Source organism: Lynx canadensis, chromosome D2 (genome assembly GCF_007474595.2).
Source record: "Lynx canadensis isolate LIC74 chromosome D2, mLynCan4.pri.v2, whole genome shotgun sequence".
In the NCBI taxonomy this organism is placed as follows: Eukaryota; Metazoa; Chordata; class Mammalia; order Carnivora; family Felidae; genus Lynx; species Lynx canadensis.
The window spans coordinates 13,084,082-13,103,764 of NC_044313.2; the positions used below are offsets into that span (position 1 = coordinate 13,084,082).

General features: G+C 43.1%; 1 long non-coding RNA gene across 1 annotated transcript; it reads right to left on the reverse strand.

The window, feature by feature from the left end:
* Nucleotides 1–11,212: 11,212 nt before the first annotated feature.
* On the reverse strand, nt 11,213–19,153 carry LOC115527480. The gene is made up of 3 exons (XR_003972946.1): nt 18,970–19,153; nt 14,720–14,825; nt 11,213–11,335 (listed from the first exon to the last, which is right to left on the reverse strand). It is a non-coding gene; the product is annotated as an uncharacterized LOC115527480 (long non-coding RNA).
* Nucleotides 19,154–19,683: the final 530 nt, after the last annotated feature.

Sequence of the window (19,683 nt, forward strand, 5' to 3'; positions counted from 1 at the left end):
CAAATACTCCTTTTTTTTTTTTTTTTTTTTTTTTTATTGACATCTGAGTGTTCTCTGAGCAGAGAGACTAGATCTTTGAATTGAAAGGCTGTAACTGTTTTTGGGACAGACCAATGGATTTTTCTTTCTGGTATGACTTCACTTTTCATCCTGTTTCACAACCACGTGCGTCAATACACAAGGATTTTTAAAAAGCTCAGATAAGAGTCATTTGTGGGTCACATATGTGTATAAATATAAGTAATAAATACTTTTCCCCCTACGCTGCAAAATAATAAGGGGCATCTCATAATAAAGTTAACTTGCTTATTTGATGAAAAACCGTCCCGCTTTATACCGTACAACATTGTTCTTTTTGTGCTGATAATACCAGTAACCAGCGTCCCCACGGGAAGAGTGAAGCAGGGACGTGGGATTCCTGTTTGATTGTTTTGTTTTGTTTTTTTAAATTGCATGTTCATGGAAATTATTATTCTAGTTTCTAATTAAAGAAGAACCTTGCTATCAAAATGCCTCCCAGCCCATCGTTTCGGGCTGGCTAGCACGAACACGGTTTGAGACGGAAGGGGGCCGCACAATGCGCTTATTAAGGAACTTTCCTAGCGGACCACTGAAAAATATCATAAAGTGTGACTCATCACATCTGCATCAAGTTATGAAAAAAGTAAGGCTTGTTAACCTGCTGTTTGGAAACCAGAACACTTTTATCAGTTCATATAATTGCTAACCCCTTATTCACTGCTCAACACTGGAGAGTTCTTTACCTCCTAAGATCCCACTAATTGCTGACAGATTTGATTTCTCCCTGACAGCAGGAGTCCTGTTTCTGGCCTTTAGATCAAGTAATTGCTTTATTTTTCTCCCTCTGCTCTAAAAAACGGAATTCCCTTCTCCCCTGCTTGAACCCCTTTAATGGCTTCTTTTTCTGTTATTAAATCCTTGCCATTTAAATCACATTTAGCGATGTTTTGAATAACTGATTCCAATTACTAAAGCTCTTACCAAGAAGCAGCTGAAAACGCAAGTCATTACTTGCCCACAGACAAGCAGCTATACCTTCCAGCCAAGTGTTTGGTGAACTGTATTGTGTTTCTCCTCAGTACGGGGCAATTTCTACGCACGGGAGGCTGATGTTCGGCACACAGACAGCCGCTGGAGCTCTCCGGGGCTATCATTTGTGCATAATAGATAGGAGATTTTATATTTATTTTATAAATAGCCCCATTCCTTGCAGAAATCGCTCCCTTCTTTCCCCCTCGCGGCCGGGGTGGGCCGCTTGGAACCACAGCAGAGATGAGCAGCTGACCGCTCCGTGACCCGCCGCGAGGTTGTTCTTCAAAAGGCCTAATAACGCACCGGCGGCCCAAACAAAACAGCGCGACCCGGCCGCCAGGGCCGCCAAGCCCGGTGCTCGGCGGCGACAGAGTTTGCTTTGACAGTCCCGTTTGTTTTCCCTGGACCTCGTGGAAGGAAAGAAAAGCGACTCTCTGCCATCTTGTCTTTCCCCTCTCCCCCTGCCGTTGGGTGTTGGTGCCCTTGCGGGTTTTTATTGACTTGGCAGAGCGCTGCGTCTGATAAGGCCCCGCGACAGGACCGTATTTCCGTTATCATCTTGTCCTTCCTGGCTCTGCCTGGATTCTGGCTCTCCCTCACCTGGGACGGGAGGTGACCAGAAATGTTGACTCCGTTCATTCGGGGGAGTCTAACGTGAGGCATAGTTTGGGCCTGAGGGACATCGATTTTCTTGCTACATTTGTAGTACTGCGACAGGATTCTTTGGGGCATAATATTTCACGTGGGAAGCCTCTGTTACACAGGGTAATTTAGCAGGTGTGGCCTAATCCATCCATCTTCAGTCTTCTTATTTGAAGCATTGAATAACCAATTAATTGTAGAAGCACATATGTAACGTGTCGGGTTGAAACGGGGGGCACGGCCTGGCCACCGCTGCTTTTAGGCCCGTGTCACTTAAGGGAGTGACAAATAGGAAGCAACGTGTCCCAGGTTACATAGCTTATAACTAGCTTGTAACTTATAACTAGCTTATAACTCCTCCTTCTAATTTCAGTAACTAACGGCTACGACTGGAGCTGAGGAAGATTATCACTAATTTCAAACCTGACATTGTTAGAGAAATTGAAAGATCCTTCAATTGTATCTATTGCAGCTAAATGTGAAAAGAGTTTTGTGTATGAGGCTGTATGCCAGAGGTTTAGTATCACCATTGCAAAACTAAATGATTCGCGGGGCACCTAGGTGACTCAGATGGTCAAGCGTCTGACTCTTGATCTTGGCTCAGGTCATAATCTTGGGGTTCTCTCTCCATCTCTCTCTGCCCCTCTCCTGCTTTCTCTCTGTCTCTCAAAGTAAATAAACTTAAAAATAAATAAATAAGTAAATAAGTAAATAAATAAATAAAAACAAGTGATTCATGTGACAATTAATCCTATAGATTGTACTGGACTTTTCTCTACTTTGGTGGGGCTCCGACAGGGCAGGAAGTAAATTCCATACACGGGACATGGGTAACTTTGCTATCTAATTCATTGACCTTTTGGTTTTCATCTTTTGGTCCACGCAGCTAACTTAAGAAAGACGTTTGGAATCCATTATTCTGTCGTTTGACCCTCTTCAAAACCGTGACAAAAACCACACACGGCTCTGAAAGAATTTAGCTGAGGTGTTAGAGGGACAGTGATTCAAAGTCCTCACTCAGCCCTCGATCTGCAAGAGAGGCAGAGGCACACAGAGAGAGGGGTAAACAGCAAAATCACCTGGGATTTTGTCTCTCCTGTTTTTGAACATTGCCACTTCAATTATTTATGTCTGATATTTGTGGAAAGTGCTACCTTGGATGGCTTGGGAACCCCGGTCTTCTATTTGTGTGTGGAGAAGGACACCAGGGTGGGTGGTAGCACTGTCTACCCTAGAGCCTGTTTTATTAATGGGCTTCAAACCTAAAAGCCATTACCTCATTCCCATCATCGAGCCTCAGAACCGGGGTGGTGCTCCTTCATCCACAGAGACAAAACCCTTGTTAGGACTCTGGGGCTGAGTCCATATCAGCAGGAACGGTCCAGCCTTCCCCACGTCTATTATAAATAGGTAGCCCTCCATTTCTGCCCTGCATCCTACCTACCTTTCACCTCGTTTTCTACTCTTTGTTGAGACATTCATCTACAAAGGGGGCACCGAAACCTCCGTGCTTGAAGGTTCCCCAAACAGTGTTCCATAAGGGTCAACAAGACAGCACAGCTTTGGGACTTTAAGTCCCGAACTCATCAGGACATCCAGATGGGGAGCGGAGAAGAGTCTTGTTCGAGCCATTTCAATGGTGAGAAGGACAAGATGGTCAACCAGGTCATCACAAGGACAAAACAGTAGTGCAGATGAGCGGTCACTATAGCGGTGCAGGGCTCGGACTCTGGAGCCAGATGACTGATTTGAGATCCGCTAGTTATAAGCTATGTAACCTGGGACATGTTGCTTAATCTCTTGTGTCTCGGTCCTCATCTCCGACGGAGACGATGCTAACAGTGTCTCCCCCATTAGATGGAGGATTGCGTGAATTAAGTTCCGAGAACACTGCGAACAGGTCATGGCAGGAGATACAGTCTCCAAAAGTACAGCTTTTCTTAGTCCTCCCCAGCACTGCCTCTCCCTGGTCAGCTTCCCTCCCTGCATGGCATTTGCTTCCACTTACCTACTGGAAGTACCTCTGGCATGTGCTTTCACATTCCCTATCAAAACCCAGGCTCTAAGACTTAATTTACCTTAAGGGGGGAAAAAACGACCCATAACACCTTGGGTTATTCTTCTCAGGGGTTCTTGTGCATCATTAGAGATCTAAAACAAGCATGAAAGAGTTTTGAACAGTGTCCTTCTAGAGGCCAGCCAATAGGTTTGAGGGTATTGGAGGGGTGTTGGGGTATAGGAGGGGTCCTCCTAGGGCCCTGAAATTGTGACATTCGAGGGGGCTGCCTCCTCTATGTGTCGAAGGTCACCTCAATTGCCAGGCACTCCAGCGGAAAGAGAGAGCTGTTCATCCATTGTATCATTTTGCCGAAGAGCCCAGATCAGCCCGTAGGGCCTTTTGATCTGCCTGTCCGCACCTAGAAAATCCTCTGAGAACGAGGCGATGAAACTGATGAACTGCTTCCTGGACGTGGAGTCAGCACCATCCTTTCCTGGGGTTGAAAAGATGCGACTTGACATTCAGATCCTCCTCAGTGGAGCCCCTGACAAGGGTAAAGGACAGCTTGCAAAATGCTTCCATTTGCATTTCATCATGACAATTGCACAAATGTTTCAGCACTCCAAACTGCAGCGGATTCTTGAGTCTGGATATCTCTACAGACCAATATCAGTGAGGATGGGAGAACTTGCACCTCTTCTCAAAACACAGGCTTCTCCCCAAGAGGACTCTCACATAAGTGGTATTTGTTTTGCTTGGTCTAGGAGAGGTGCCGTGGGCCAAGGAAGAATGACCACAAAGGAGCCAATGCACAGTCATTCCTCAGGACAAGGAAACCATCCTGCTGGTCTTGGGGAGAGGAAGGTGGACTGAGATTTGGAAGACTTGGCTTCCCACTGATGAGTCGGGTGGCCTTTGACTGGTCCTTTCCTTCTGGCCTGAGTCTCTTTAGATAGGACATTGAGCTACATGAACTAAATGGTCCTGTCCATTTTCACCCTTTACTGTTTAGAAATAAATCAGCCCTCCATTCCCAGAAATCCAGTTTTTGCTTTCTTATCCTATTTATAACCACGTAGTCCCCTGCAGAGAGAAACACGTGCAATATTGTTAAAAAGTGTGTTAAATATCCCAAAGAATTCTATCAGGCTGTGTGCGTGTGTATAAATGTGTACGTACACAGCCTCACAGGTAGTCACTTGAAGTTAGCTCCTCTAAGACCTAAGTCTTGTTTTTCTAGAGCCAGTCTTTGATATTTGAAAAGAGCATACAAGAGGGACTCTGAGCTCACCAGAGTAAAGTACCTCAGAGGTAGAATGCTTCCCTAAATATTTGGGGCCGCTTATAAGAAGGAAGGAAGTGGGGAGACTATTCCATCTTCGCCCCCGAAGTTCTCCGCGGGCATAATTCTGCACAGCCTTCATGACCGAAATCAATTTTAGAACTTCTCAGGAAGATACGTTCTGTTAAATTCAACAGTAAATATTTTTGTTACCTGGATTTAGAGAGAGATCAGACAATACAATACGATATTTATTATTTATTGATACTCTATAGAGATATTATGCAATACATGGTCTATATAATATCTGATATTACATATAACATAATGTTGTTAATAATAATAATAGTAATAATGATACAACATCAGCATTGGCCAAAAGAGTTGGGTCCTTAAAAGTTTGTCATTTCTTTAGGACCTGGGAAAACGATCATGCAATTCATTTAGAGTATTTCACTTAACAGACCACATCTGTGCCCTTAATGAATAGTAATTAAAACTCACAGCAGCACTCCCATCAGGTGACAGAGGCTTATTATACACATCTTCTAAAATAGGTAGACTTTAGACCTTGTAGTCTGCCCTTCTTTGTGGGTGCCAGCACTTAAGAGGAAATGGAGACTTAATTTGACTCTTTCTATTTCTGCTTAGCCCACAGGACTAAGCACTCTTTTCAAAATAACTATGAAGACTAAGAATCAAAGTTTTGCCTTGGTCATTTGCCTCTACAGCATGGAGAGATCAAACAGTACCAGTGGGAGGCTTGAGTCCAACCACTAAGTGTTGTGTCATTGACCAGGGTAAGACATGCATCCTCTCTGTTCCTCAGTCTCTCATCCGTAGAACGACAGGTTGGGTTAAATCTTGCCCAAGATCCCTTTTGGCCTTAATTAGTGCTGAATTTGTCTCTGCTCCTGTATTCCTGAGACCAGCCACCATGGCCAGCAACATTTCCTTACACACTCCACCTATCCTTGGGAATAGACTCTTTCTAGTAAGAAAGGTATAAATAGTCCCTGAATACCCTTCATATTAGGGCTTTACTTCCTTCTTTCTTAAAAATGTTTATTTATTTATTTTTTTGAGACCCAGAGAGAGAACACGAGTGGGGGAGGAGCAGAAAGAGAGGGAGAAAGAGAATCCCAAGCAGGCTTCAGGCTCCGTGCAGAGCCAGACACAGGGCTCAAGCTCATGAACCAAGAGATCATGACCTGAGCAGAATCAAGAGTTGGTCACTTAATCGACTGAGCCACCCAGGCACCCCATTTAGTTCCTTCTTATTAAAAGGCTGATGCCCCTTCTCCCCATGTATCCTAGCTGGCCCGTGGCCCCTGACTCTGCCTGGACAATGGTTCCTCAATGATTTCCCTCAGCAGGATGTGTCTTGTTCGGGTTCCTCCAGAAGCCAATTCTGGAAGAAGGATGTGGATGCAAGTAGTTTATTTGGAAGGGGAAGGAAACAAGGGTGGGCAAACGGGAAAAGGACAGGGAAGTCACTCAAGCAAAAGAAGAACATGATCAAGCAACTTACCACAGTGAATAACTGGACCTTCATCCCCACAGAAGCCAAGGTAGAGTATGTGTTCAGAGTTGCACTCCTAAGGGGCGGGAGAGCTTCAGTCACCTTTCCTTCTTGTGAACTTGTTCTGGCTGTCGACTCACTATTTCTTTCCCCAACGAATGACCAGTCTTTGTCGAACAGCTGAGTTTTCTGCCCCAAATATCCGGTATTTTCCTGCTGTTTCTGCATGGCCTCTCTCCTCAACTGTTTTATTAAAAGTCCATTGGTTTAGCTTTCCAAGATTTCCCTGTTTTTTCCTGGCCTTGGCCCCGGAAGGTCAGGAGTAAGGCTTAAAGGGTCTGATGGTGTAATATCTCACATTTGTAAGGCACCTTACCGTTCATAAAGGAATTTCTTGGCACCTCAATAAAGAGTATGGGGATGAGAGTCAAAAGCATCAAGCTTGCTTCTTGGTCCTCACACCTGCTAACTCTGTGATGTTGGGCAAGCCGTTCTTCCTTGGTAAGCATTGCTTTCCTCATCTACACACTAGGAATAACAGCGGGGACACGTGCTCTCCTTATGTTGCAAGGTTTGTGGCAAGGCTGAGCAGGGAAACGAGGCCTGGACAATCATCAAAGACTCAGTCTACACCTTGGTCACCTGATTTTCCATAATTTCAGTGCCCACAGCAGCCTTGTGGGAAGGTAGATACCATGATGTTTTCCTTGTTTCAAGGACAAGAGAACAAACAGAGAATCTCTCCTAGCTCTGATGCCCAAATCTGTAGCTAGTTCTCCAACGCGTGGTGAGGGATTATCGTAGCTTCAAATAAAATCAGATCAAATCTAAAATACATCGGTAATGTAATATTCTCAAAGAGGAGAACAAATAGATGACATTCTTTGAATAAGTACAGTCACAACACTGAGATCTTGGAACAACTGGGAGAGTATGATACTAGGGTCCTTTGGAAAAAGTTTTGCTCTCCCTCTTAGGATTAGCCACATGGTTAACGGGATCAGTCATTCGAGATTCTAAAATGTCCTAATAGGGCTGGGCTGAGAGACGGAGAACTGTGTACTTATCTGTTATTGCTTTTTTAAAATAAAATTCTCCCCAATGACTTTTAATTTCCTAGATAGGGGGCAGCCAGCCTTTTGAAGAAACTCATTTATTTCGGCGTCAGTCCGAGTTTCTAATGTAAATGTCTTTAGGGGCTGATTTGGAGGAAATAGGGCAGGACATCTCTGCTATTGCCTGAAGGCAATTTGCATCTCTTAAAGATGAAGAGGCAGAGATTAAACATAAGCTGAAACTCATCATGACTTATATATCATGGGATTTTTTTATATATCATTTCACACAAATCCATTTTTAAAAGTTGAATATGTGATTTTTAAAGTCAAATATCTGCAAAGGAAATTGGACTGACCCGAATCCGCCTTCAGTGTTTAATGGTTAGGATGTTGTGAAATTTGAAGCAATTTTGTTTTCCATGCACATATTCTTTTTTAAGGAAGAAAATCTGTCTTTGCTCCACATTCCTCTTTGTGCCCACAGAAATGCTTGATTTGGTTTGGTATGAGTCAAACAAACTGTTCTCATCACTGTGGAGCAAAGGAAAAAAAGAGCTTTTCATTCAAGTTATGGCTTCTGGAAAACTCTGTGTAAAAGCATTCTATGTAACTGTAGTTGTTGGCCACTCTTTTGTGAGCTATCTGTAGAATAGTTATTTTCTCCTGCACCCAACAGGAAAATAATGGGGCTTGAGAAAATTCAGCCTATTAAAGTGTAGGGAGTATAGAAAAGTGTTTATAGAACTCCCCTTTCCCCCTACCCCATAATATGAATGTTCGTTCATAACTGTGGAGAATTCTTTCTCTGTTTCCATGCTTTCCTCGAGACTGCCCTGTCAGCCTTGTGGGTTGAAGTGATGTTACCACAAGATGGGAGCCATATCTAATGCTGAATTCCATGTGAAGGTAGGGAATACATTTTAAATCTCATCTTCCACTCATTACTATGACTGGGTTAACATACGTATTTTGTATAAATAATTATGATTCTTGAATCATTTTATTTAAAGGTGGATTTTTGAATAAGAAGTAAGTTAAAATGAGCCCCAAATAGAAATGACATGATTAGCCATTTCCTCTAACCTGAAAAGCTTCTTAGTTAATGAAAAAAATGCCATTGGTGATCACAAGGGAATGAAGCTAAAACCTCCCCAAACCCTCTTAGAGGCAGTTAAACCCAATCATCCAGTATAAGTTGAAGATAATAGAATAACTTCTCCAATGCACTAGGACACAGCTAATGTCAACTCCCAATCTCTTTCAAATATCTAGAGCATCAGGCAAAGCTGGGATATTAAAATTGGAGCTTGGGGGGGGGGGGCTGCCTGATAACTCAAGGGAGATTGGAATGGGTGGTGTTGGCAGGCCAGCTGGGCTTCATGAGTTCCAAGAAATGACCTGGGGGGAAAAAATATCTCAGGATCCTAGATCCAAGAGGAAAGGGGAAATGCCATCCAGTCTGCTCACCTGTCTCCAACCTAGACCACATCCAAACTTCTAAAAATCCCACGGAGTTTACGTGTTGTAAGTTAGCAACATTGTTTTGGACGAAACCTTGACAAAAGGGTAATCCATTCGTTTTCCCCTTCTGAAAAACCTACGTCAACCTAAAGGAGTTAGTTCACGGCTCTCACATCACTGTCGATTCTCAGATGAAACATTGCACAGAAGTGTCGGGCATCGTCATTCACCATGCCTCCCCTCTCTTCAAATAAGCTTTGGAAACACTTAAGTCTTGGATGTTTTGTCATTCTGGTTTGAGATCTAGCATGACTTAAAAACACTAACCAACAAGTAAATGTCAAAAGATGAAAAAAAACTTCTGCCATGTTCTGGTTTTCATAATAAATATAGATTTAATAAGTTTCTAAAGGAGAACAGAACAGCCACGTTAGAACACTGCCAAACTTATAAACTTTGACAGTCCCACATACAGAGATGAACAGTAAAGTGCATTTCACAAGAAATAAAATACATTTTTCTTCCTCTGGGTTCATTGAAGAAGATGAAGAAAAAACACATCTGTCCCAAATTTCTTTGAAGGAACTGAATGGCCTTTAGTTTTCCTGAAAAAGTAAGCTTACTCTTTCTACTGGATTACCTTAGAGGGCTTTGAAACAATAATTTTAAAGCTATCATCAAACAAAATCAAAGAGACAAATGGAAAAATCTTTGTACCTATTAATATCTCAGGACTGGGGGAAAAGTTTCCTTCGATGTAGAAAGAATATCAACATAAGTAATTAAATATTTATACGGTTTCTCACCACAGGGCAGCATGAAATAGTTACAGTATTTTGTGGTATACTTGCTTTAAGACTGCGATCATTATAGCCATTTCATACCTCTTGTGAAGATCATACGAAATTAATGCTTCTAGCTACACAAATGTAAGGTCTATTTATTATTAGTCAATTTAAGATTAGCTTACAGCAGCACAGGGAAGTAACAGCATGGATTCTAGAACAACATTCTCTTGGTTCAAACCCTGACTCTGCTGCTCACTACTTACTTAATCTTGGGCAAGTTTCTTAATCTGCCCGTGCTTCATTTGCATCATCTGTAAGATGGGAATTCTAAAATTGGCCTCACGTGGTTGTTGTAAGAATTAAATGAGGTAATATACATGTGTGTATTACTCACGCATCAGACACACCATAAACATGCTGTGAGCTATTTCTACCTCCCTATTGTTGCTGATGCTAGCATCGTCACCGTCGTCATTGTTGTCATGCGTGTTAATATCCCATGGTGTCCAAATGGCTTTTCTGGGAACAGGCTACAGTGACCTGAGTGGTCAAGGTGACAGACAAGGATGTCTGAAACCACAAATGTCCTGAAATCACATTCTTGGGATTTCTAAGTCAGAGGCGAAGTGGATGGAACTAGGTGACCAAGTCCCTAAGAGATAGGACAAAAGGACGATGAGCTGAGTCCAAGAAGTGTATGAGGGAGCCGGGTCTGAAGACACTTCCTCTTCCCTACCGGCTACCAGCACTACTGTGGGTCTCGACCCTGAGGCTCCGGTCAGGGGGCGGCCCAAAGGGCCTGAGGGCCAGGCACCGGGAGCAGACGCGTCCCATCACCTTACCTCTTTCTGAAGGATTTTACAGCGTACTCTGGAAAAAAATATTACAAAATAGCAATTACTGAGAACATTTTAAAGCAATTCTCCAAAATGGCAAGAAAGTCTGTGTCTGATGTTCAGATGCATACAACTTTTTGTAGGTGTAAATGATGCATCAGGATCTCGAAGGACCAATTCAAGCAGCCTCTCCGTATAACGCGACCTTCTGGTCTACCACGGGACTGTGTCATCTAACATAACGGTGCCCACTTTCAGGAGAATCTTTCCACCATATATATAACTCTGTGTCTAGTTTGTTAGCTCAGTAAACGTTGTAGGAAAAAGTCAAATCATCGAAGACATCAGTAAAGCGAACTGGCATTTTGGCTCTATGTAGATGAAAGATCTGAAGTGTTGATTTTCAACCAGCTGCTTTGTCTGTGTATAAACTACTATGTAGGCACTTTTCCGGTGCTCGATTATAGCGCTTTTCTTCTTTTAACAGAAAAAATCATTCACAACTCAGTGACATTGAAAAGTTTTGTTTTTATTTTACTTTTTTTTTTTTTTTTTTTTTGAGGAGAAGAGTTAGGAGACTATTTCCCTTGGGGAGTGCCTGTCTCTCTGCAGCCTGGTTTAGAAATGTCCAGGGTGCTCTCTTATAAGGCAGATTCTCAGGCCCCACACTATTGACAAAGTCAGCATCTTGAACCTGTTGGAAAAAGCGGAGAGGTAGAGAAATAAATTTTAGGGCAAGAAATGTCTTTCAGGAAAATTAATGACACGTGGAGTGCCTCTCCGTTCACAAAACGGGAGTTAGAGTCTTGTGCTAAAATGTGCTTTAGATGTTCTGATAAAACTATCTCCAAAACTAGTTCCAAACTCTAACTCACATCAGTCTTTCTGGTTTGTTACATATTCTTGCCTGATTATATAAGTTCTGGTTTTCATAAACTAGAGATTTAACTATTGCTAAAGAAGAGCATAGTTCGATGGTAAACTGTCTTTTTGGGGGGAATTAATTAGTATATAAATAAAGGAATGAATGCCTAGGAAAAAATACAAGTTTGAGCAGAAAAATGTTAGCTGGAAAAAGGATTTTTCTCCCTTTTTAATATATATGTTTTACATAACAGGAAATTCTGTAGTTTATTTTTAGAAGGATGTAACATACATGCCTGAAGAAATAACCATAATCTGCTCTTTCATGAGAAAATAGATAAGACCTACTGAAATTCCTAAATACTACATTTTCTGGAAAGTTCCCAGCAATCACAAAGATAGCCTAGTATGAACAAAACTAATACCATCTGAGAACATAGCCACCAAGATCTTTAAATTCACAACCACCATATATTTTATTTCTTGAAGTTTTGTTGTTGTTGTTGTTGTTTATTTATTTATTTAGAGAGAGGGAGACACAGAGTGCAAGCAGGAGAAGGGCAGAGAGACAGGGAGACACAGCATCCGAAGCAGGTTCCAGGCTCTGAGCTGTCAGCACAGATCCCAATGCGGGACTCGAACTCACTCACTGTGAGATCATGACCTGAGCCGAAGTTGGAAGTTGGACACTTAACCAACTGAGCCACCCAGGCGCCCCTCTTGAAGTTTAAGGATAGAATATTCCTTGAATGTAGATGGCCCTTCTCTTCAATTTTTTTTGAATGCTTGTTTATGTATATTGAAAGAGAGAGAGCACGTGTGAGTGGGGAAGGGGCAGAGAGAGAGGGAGAGAGAGGATCCCAAGCAGTCTCCACCTTCAGTGCCTAGCCAGATGCGGGACTCCATCCCACAACTGTGAGATCATGACCTGAGTCAAAATCAAGACGCTCAACTGACTGAGCCACCCAGGTGCCCCGCTCTTTTACTTTTGATAAGTAAACTCAACGTGATGGTTGGCGAAGGACAATAATGTCTGCACACCCATGTACTCTCCTTTAACTTTTTGGTGTCTATCCTAATAGTCTTTCTGTCTCTCCGTCAAGTTTACACTTAAGCTCTGAGGATGGCCTCCCTTTCCCCCACCCCCCAATATTTCCCAACCTTTAAATACCTATCAACTCTCTGACTGAGGGAAACTGAGCATGGTTACACTCAGAATTATTGATGTTTCTGAAATGGCCAAAATGGATACAAATGTGCCCTGTTCTGCAAAGAAGACTGAATATCTGGGTGATATGGTTAGGTAGAAATTTTACTAGTGTGTTGTCAAGTTTGATAACAGCCATGTTAACAGTTATTACATCAAAAATCATTGTGTTTTCTTACAAAAGTCTCTTACCGGAGGAATATTTCTGGATCTCATATACCTTAAATTCTAAACCTTGAATGCTGTTACCACCAATATCTAAGAAGGGAGCCACAATCTGATGGCTGTCCTGAGGACATTTACTTAAATACATCCAAAAGCAGAGATGAAAAAAGGAGAGGCAATAATAAGAACGAATGCTTGTATCTTTATTGGTCTAATAACATCATGATGTAAGAAGGCTCTCTGAAGAATTAAGTCATCTGAGGTCATGGTTTCCATTTTCCCTGCCCATAGATTGGAGAAAAACACTACTGGAGTCCAGAAGCCTGGGTCCTAATTCTGACCTTATGGCCAATTAGTTCTAAAGCATTGGGCAAATAATTAAAAAAATTTTTTTTAATGTTTATTTATTTCTGAGACAGAGAGAGAGCATGAGTGGGGGAGGAGCAGAGAGAGAGGGAGACACAGAATCCGAAGCAGGCTCCAGGCTCTGAGCTGTCAGCACAGAGCCCGACCCGGGGCTCAAACTCACAAACCGTGAGATCGTGACCTGAGCCGAAGTCGGTTGCTCAACCGACTGAGCCACCCAGGCACCCCGCATTGGGCAAATAATTTACATCATGTTGGAGTTAATCTCCCCATTTGCAAAATAAATTAAACTACAAAAGCCCTACATTCACCTCTAGCATTAAAGCTTTAAAATGGACATGAGTGTGTGTGTGTGTGTGTGTGTGTGTGTGTCCATGACTAACAATATCCTCCATGTCTAACAATAAAGCCAGTTAATAATAAGTAACTGAGTAACCAACAATATCTTTCCATTTGTTCAACTGACTGATAAACAAAACCCTATGTGGATATTTATTGCTTAAGAGAAATGCCTCCAGTCTGTGAGGTATAGGAATGGAATAGAAGAAAAGTTAGGTATTTGTCTCACAGCCAAACCAAACCCACAAACAAAGTCAGATTGATCTAAATGTTGGAGATCTTGGAGGTCTCTGTTCAGAACGCTTAGGCAGGAAGCAGGAGCTATGTGCTTGCCCCACAGAGTGCTTTGCAACAACAGTGGACAATTTGCCTTTACAAATTACTTTTATATTTCCAGAGTAGTTTACGTAACCAAGCGAAAATACACACAAGTGCTCTAGCTGCAGAAAGAAATTATTATTCCATGCTGAATGATCCACTGACAGCTCCTCGCTACAGAAGGATGGCCCTTTGTTCTTTAGGGCCTTAGCCAAAGTAAAGAGAATCATACCAACCAATAAGCACATTACAGTGACATGCGTTTTCCCTTTGAAGTAAAGTACATAAGAACGTGTGTGGTATACACAGATATGCTATTGCTGCAATAATGTCCATCCAATGCCATAAAAATGATGAGATGCACTTCTTCCTATTGGAGAAATGTTAAAAGCTTACCTATCATCCTTGTTCCGTCTTATTTTGCCATACCTCTGACTCAAATAGGCTGCTAAAGGCCTCAGAACCTTCCACTTCATTTTTCTATTGGAAGGGTCTGGAATTACATCACGAAATAACCCCGGGATTGATCAATTCTAGCCAACATTCATTTGTACTTCCTGCCTTGCAAAAAGGTGAATGGAAGGGGAGATGTGGTAAGTCTTCTCAGGAGCCCTGGGGATTAATTAACTGAGTTAAACAGGAGGGGCAGGTAGGGAGAAGGGCCCAGAGAGGAGGAAGGCAGTTTGAAAGCACAGCCTCCAACAGAGGCATAGCTACAGGAGGTCAACAATCCCGTCGTCCTCCAAGAGGGCCGACAAGCTCTCAAACTCCACTCGAGGAACACCACCCAACCTAGAGGACAGAGAATCTGCTTCTTACCAGACGATGGGTCTCGAGCCAGTGTGCTAAATTTTTGACAGAAATGTAGTTCTTTAAGGAATGCAAGTTGACCTGGTATTTCTGAACAATGCCGAAGATGTAGTCCCTGAGTAAAAATAAATACAAGACAGATCTGTTCCAAGGCCGTAGAACATTTGACAGACGCTGTCATGAAAGAATTTACTATGGCTTATCACATCTATCGTCTGCTAGGGGATTCTGGAAAACAGTTAAGTTATAGAAGCTTGGATTTTCTCTTGTGTGTTTAATTTTTTAACCCTAAAAATTATTTTTGATTATCCTTATTAAAGTTCTGTTATTAGTAGCCTAAGGAATTGCTAGCCCAGGCAATGTGGAGAAGTGAATAATCAGTGTGTTTGGAGAAATGGTATCAGCTAAGTTGAGTGATACAAGAAAAGGATAGGTTTCCCTTCATAGCAGGGTATTTTGTCCAATTCAGCCGTCTAATGACACCATATGTTCTGTCAGGGAGTGGTAGGAGTTATTCTGGAAGCCTTTCTGAAGTTGGGCAAAGTTTTGGTATGTGCCAAAATGAAATTCCTACGGGCTGAATTCCACCTTCATCCCTTTGAAAACATTCGGATTGTAAGCTGTCGTACAATGAGGTTTACTGAAGGTTCTGTAGAAAAAGTAGCCTGCAAGTCAAATTATTCTAAAGGAAAAAAATCATTATTCCTTAAGCAATGCCTGTAAATTCTTGCCTTCTGGTCCCTGCATAAGCTGTTTCTCCCACCCAGACTGCCCTCTTGATATTGATGGCTGCATAAACAAATCATATCATATCATTCATTCATTCATTCATTCACTCATTCATTCAATGAACATTTGTTGAAACCGTATTATATGCAAGGCATCGTTCCAGGTGGTGGACGATGAACAAAAGACGAAAATACCTATACTCATGGAGCTTCTATGCTAGTGAAAAGAGATGGATAATATCAAGTTTCAATGGCAGTAGCGAGGTAAGACTTGATGACAGGAAGTTTATGCTACATGTCCCGTGCTTAGGATCCATTTCTGCCACTGTGCTCTACCCCCCCCCCCCCGCCACCCATCCCCATTTCACTGACTTGTCTCAGCACCAGGTGGCCAAATAAAGAAGCTGCCTGGCAGGCACGGGACCAGCTTTTTGTCAGTCCAGCTGTCAACTCTTTCCTCTGCAGTGAGTTCTAGCCGGTGGAAAACAGGTCATACATTCCCCTCCTCCACCCCCTGCTGTCCTAGGTGTGAGTTGAAGGACGGGCGTTGGCACAGCAAAGGTGAATGCCACGTTTATCCAATATGCTTGTGTCTTCCAGACACGATCCCAAATGTACTTGTCCTGATCCCAAAGGTACCATTTCATTATACAATGGATTGCTACTAGGCCCACCTAGCTTATGACACAGGATCTAGATTATGACGGACGGTTCCATGTGCACAGTCCCTTGGTGTCCCACAGCACAGTCAAGTGCTCAATCTCTCCAAGGACCAAGTATCACTTCCAGGAGCTAATTTACAAGCGGTTCTCTGTCACCGAAGGCAGGACCTTGGTCCAGAACTTCAGACATCTACTTTGTGAACTTCAGATTGTGCCTTGAGATTAGGCTTGTTACATTTGGCCCAAGCTCCAGATCGGTTGTCCCATAGTTGGGGCCTTAGTGGAGAAAATAAACTCTCAGGCATTTCCAGCTCTTATCACCTGCAGGCAATACAGCTTTCTGTAACCCCAGGGCCGTGCTCCAAGGAAGAACTTCCAGTGCTGGGTGTTAGAGTCAAAAACACACCAATCTGTGAGGTGGAGTGCACAAAGGAGGGAGAGAGTTAAGAGGATCTGAAGGGAACACCATCATTTTGCACAGGGATATAATGGACACCACGAGTGTTGCGGCTTTAAATCGTTGAGTGTAACTCTAGCAACTCCCCCGGGGTTATCTCCTATCATTCTTCCAGTCAAATGTTTTTCCTGAGTGAATAGTCTGGAGACACATTTCATTAGATTTCTATGAAGGTCCTACAGGATTGAGTCATCCAGAGTGATTTTTCCCTCCTCCCCTGTTTTTCCATCCTTCTCCCTAACTCCTGATTCCAGGATATCACATTTCAAAATAAGCCCCCTACCGTAAGCTTTTGTTTCGGGTGTGTCTTTCAAAGACACAGGCCAAGGCTCCTGTTATCAAGAGGGACCCTAGGAAGCAGACCCTCAGGGCAGGATTTTGGGTTTCATTCACTAGCCATATGAGAATAAGAATCCCATTGTTTGTGGTAAGTAGGGTGGTGATAACCCCCTGGATGTAGATACAGGCGAAAGTTATTCGTGGCACTTGAGCGTTATGGGGCCAATAATAATTAGATAGGTTATGGAGTGGCCTGGCCTTTGTGAAGTACTTTTAGAAATCTGGAAAAGGGGAATAAATAAGAAGCTCGGGTCATTAACTATCAATTTAAGGCACATAGTGAGATCCTGAAGGGTTCCCTGGCACTTCAGGAAGCCCTACATCTTACACAGCCACAGAAGAGATTGCTTAAAATTAGACCCAGTTTCTGTTTGTGAAGGGACAGAACTATAAAGATATCTGTTTAGTTTATGCATTTGGGTTTGTTTATACCTCTGCCTTACATCAAGAATCTTAGCCTAGCCTCCCTTAAAGAAGAAACTGATTAAAAAAAAAAAAAAAAGGCCTATTGTAGGTGGTTTATTTTGGAATGTGAACTCCATGAAGCGGGAGTAAGGCACAAGGATAACAAAACAGAGGAGTAGGGGAAAACTATTCTGGATGACTCAATCCAGTAGGAGCTTCACAAAAGCCTTAGGAAATGCATCTCCAAAGTGTCTGCTCAGGAAAGAATGGAAAAAGCATCGACTCTTTGGCTCCTCTCCTTGGTTAGTCAGGGATCGCTCCAAGGAATGTTAACTCCCTTCCGCTCCTGGATCATGCATGTGTTAGTTCCACCTGGTTTCTGTAGGGTGTCCAACTCCATGGTGTTGGAGAAACCCGAGGGCAGGAAGCATGAGAGGCAAGACATGGTCGGTTCATACGTGCACAAGACTGGTTGAAAACTTCACGTAACTGTTCCCCAGAGCAATGGTTAGAGGAAGAAGGGGGGCCCAGACAGTTTGAAGTAATGCACAAAATATACCTGGTACAGCTAGGAAAGACAGCGTTTCAGGGAAAGGGAAATGATAAATTGTGTCAAGTGATGCTAATAAGTAAGACGAGGGCTAAGGATTAACCTTCGGCAACACTGGAGGTCATGGTGACCTTGACAAGAGCAGTTCTAACGGAGGGATGGGGGCCAAAGGCTGATTCATCCACCTAGACTGAGCTTCTCTTCAATGTGGCTCTGAAAAAATAAGGCACAAGATAGTGACGCCCTCAATTTCTGCCGCATAACTTTCACATCTATCTTGGCAATCGTCCTTGGCTTCTTCCCCTTAGTTGCAAGAGAGGAGGCAGTTCTCTTCCTGTCCAAGGGCTATCCTCTCTTCTCGCAGCTTCTCAAAGTCTTCAGCCTCTTTATTCACTTTTCCTTCTGTGCATAAAAAGTATGGAGTGCAGGGAGCATTTAAACATGCTCAGGTCTCCCCCAGCTCCACATTCCCTTCTATATACAACTTGCTTTTCTCTCCCCAACTTCCCTTGAAAGAGCTTCTCCCTTCACTATCTCTGTGTTCTCACCCCCGATGGATGGGTCACTTTCTCACCCTCTGGTTTCCAGGCCCCACCCCCACCACGACTCTGTAAGGGCTCTTCCCAAGCTTGTCAATAACCTCACTGTTGGCTCCACCTTCTTGGTCTGGTATTTCCCTCCTTCCCTGTCTTAAACTCTCTGCAGCTCTAGATTTATGGGACCATTTCCTCTTTCCCAACACCCTTTCTTCCACTTGCTTCTTTGGCAATGCATTGTCCTGGCTTTTGTCCTACTTCTCTGTCCCCTTCCTCTCCCCTCGCCCTTCCTCATCACCCCCCACTTCTTTTTCCTCTGCCTAGATGGTCTCCTTCACTTCTGACTCCTTGGTTCTCCTCCTCGTTCCTTCTTCTGGCTTCTACAGCCGTTCCTCTATGCTAATGACTCCCAAATCCATGTCTCATATCCATGTCAGTCTCCCCCCACCCCCCACTCTGGCCCAGTGGATTTGAATTTGAAGGCACTTGCATGCCTTCAAAGCATCTTGAATTTCAGCTTGACTCATGCAACTCAACACCCCCTCCCCCTCACCAAACTACACTTCCTGCTGAGCTCCTTACCTTGTTAAACAGTGCCACCTTCCCTCCTCCAGGACCACACTTGCCCTTGTCTCTCTCTCTCTCTCTCATTACTTTCATCTAATCAATGAAACAAGCTTGTCAACACTAACCCCTAAATTGTTCTAGGATCTATCCAGTCTTTGCCACGTACACAGGCAGGCTGGTACAGGCCACCACAGCCACAGGGGGTGTTACAGCCAGTGTTCATGTGGATTGGCCAGTGGCCCTAAAGCACTGATTGTTAAGAATTATTAATATCACCCTTATCTGCCACCTCTTTCCCGGTACAGGCTGCCACTAGGTATGACCTGAATTGGAGCATGACTCCTTGTTCTTCTTGCTTTCAGTCTCTGGTTCATTTACTACTCATCATTGACCACAGTAATGTTTCTAAAATACAAATTTGTTCATATCACTGCCCTCCTTAAAACCTGTTGCTGACTTCTTATGTCCTCTATGCCTAGAAAACTCTCCCCACTCCCCTTTTTTTCCCAACTGGTTAACTTGTACTCAGCCTTCAGGCCTCAACTTATAGGTCAGTTCCCCTGGAATCCTTTGCCCACTCAAGTCTTGGTTGCCCTCCATTTCTCTCATGATATACTCTATTTCTTTTTTTTTTTTTTAATGTTTCTTTATTTTTCAGAGAGATAGAGAGACAGAATATGAGCAGGGGAGGGGCAAAGAGAGAGGGAGACATAGAATCCGAAGCAGGTT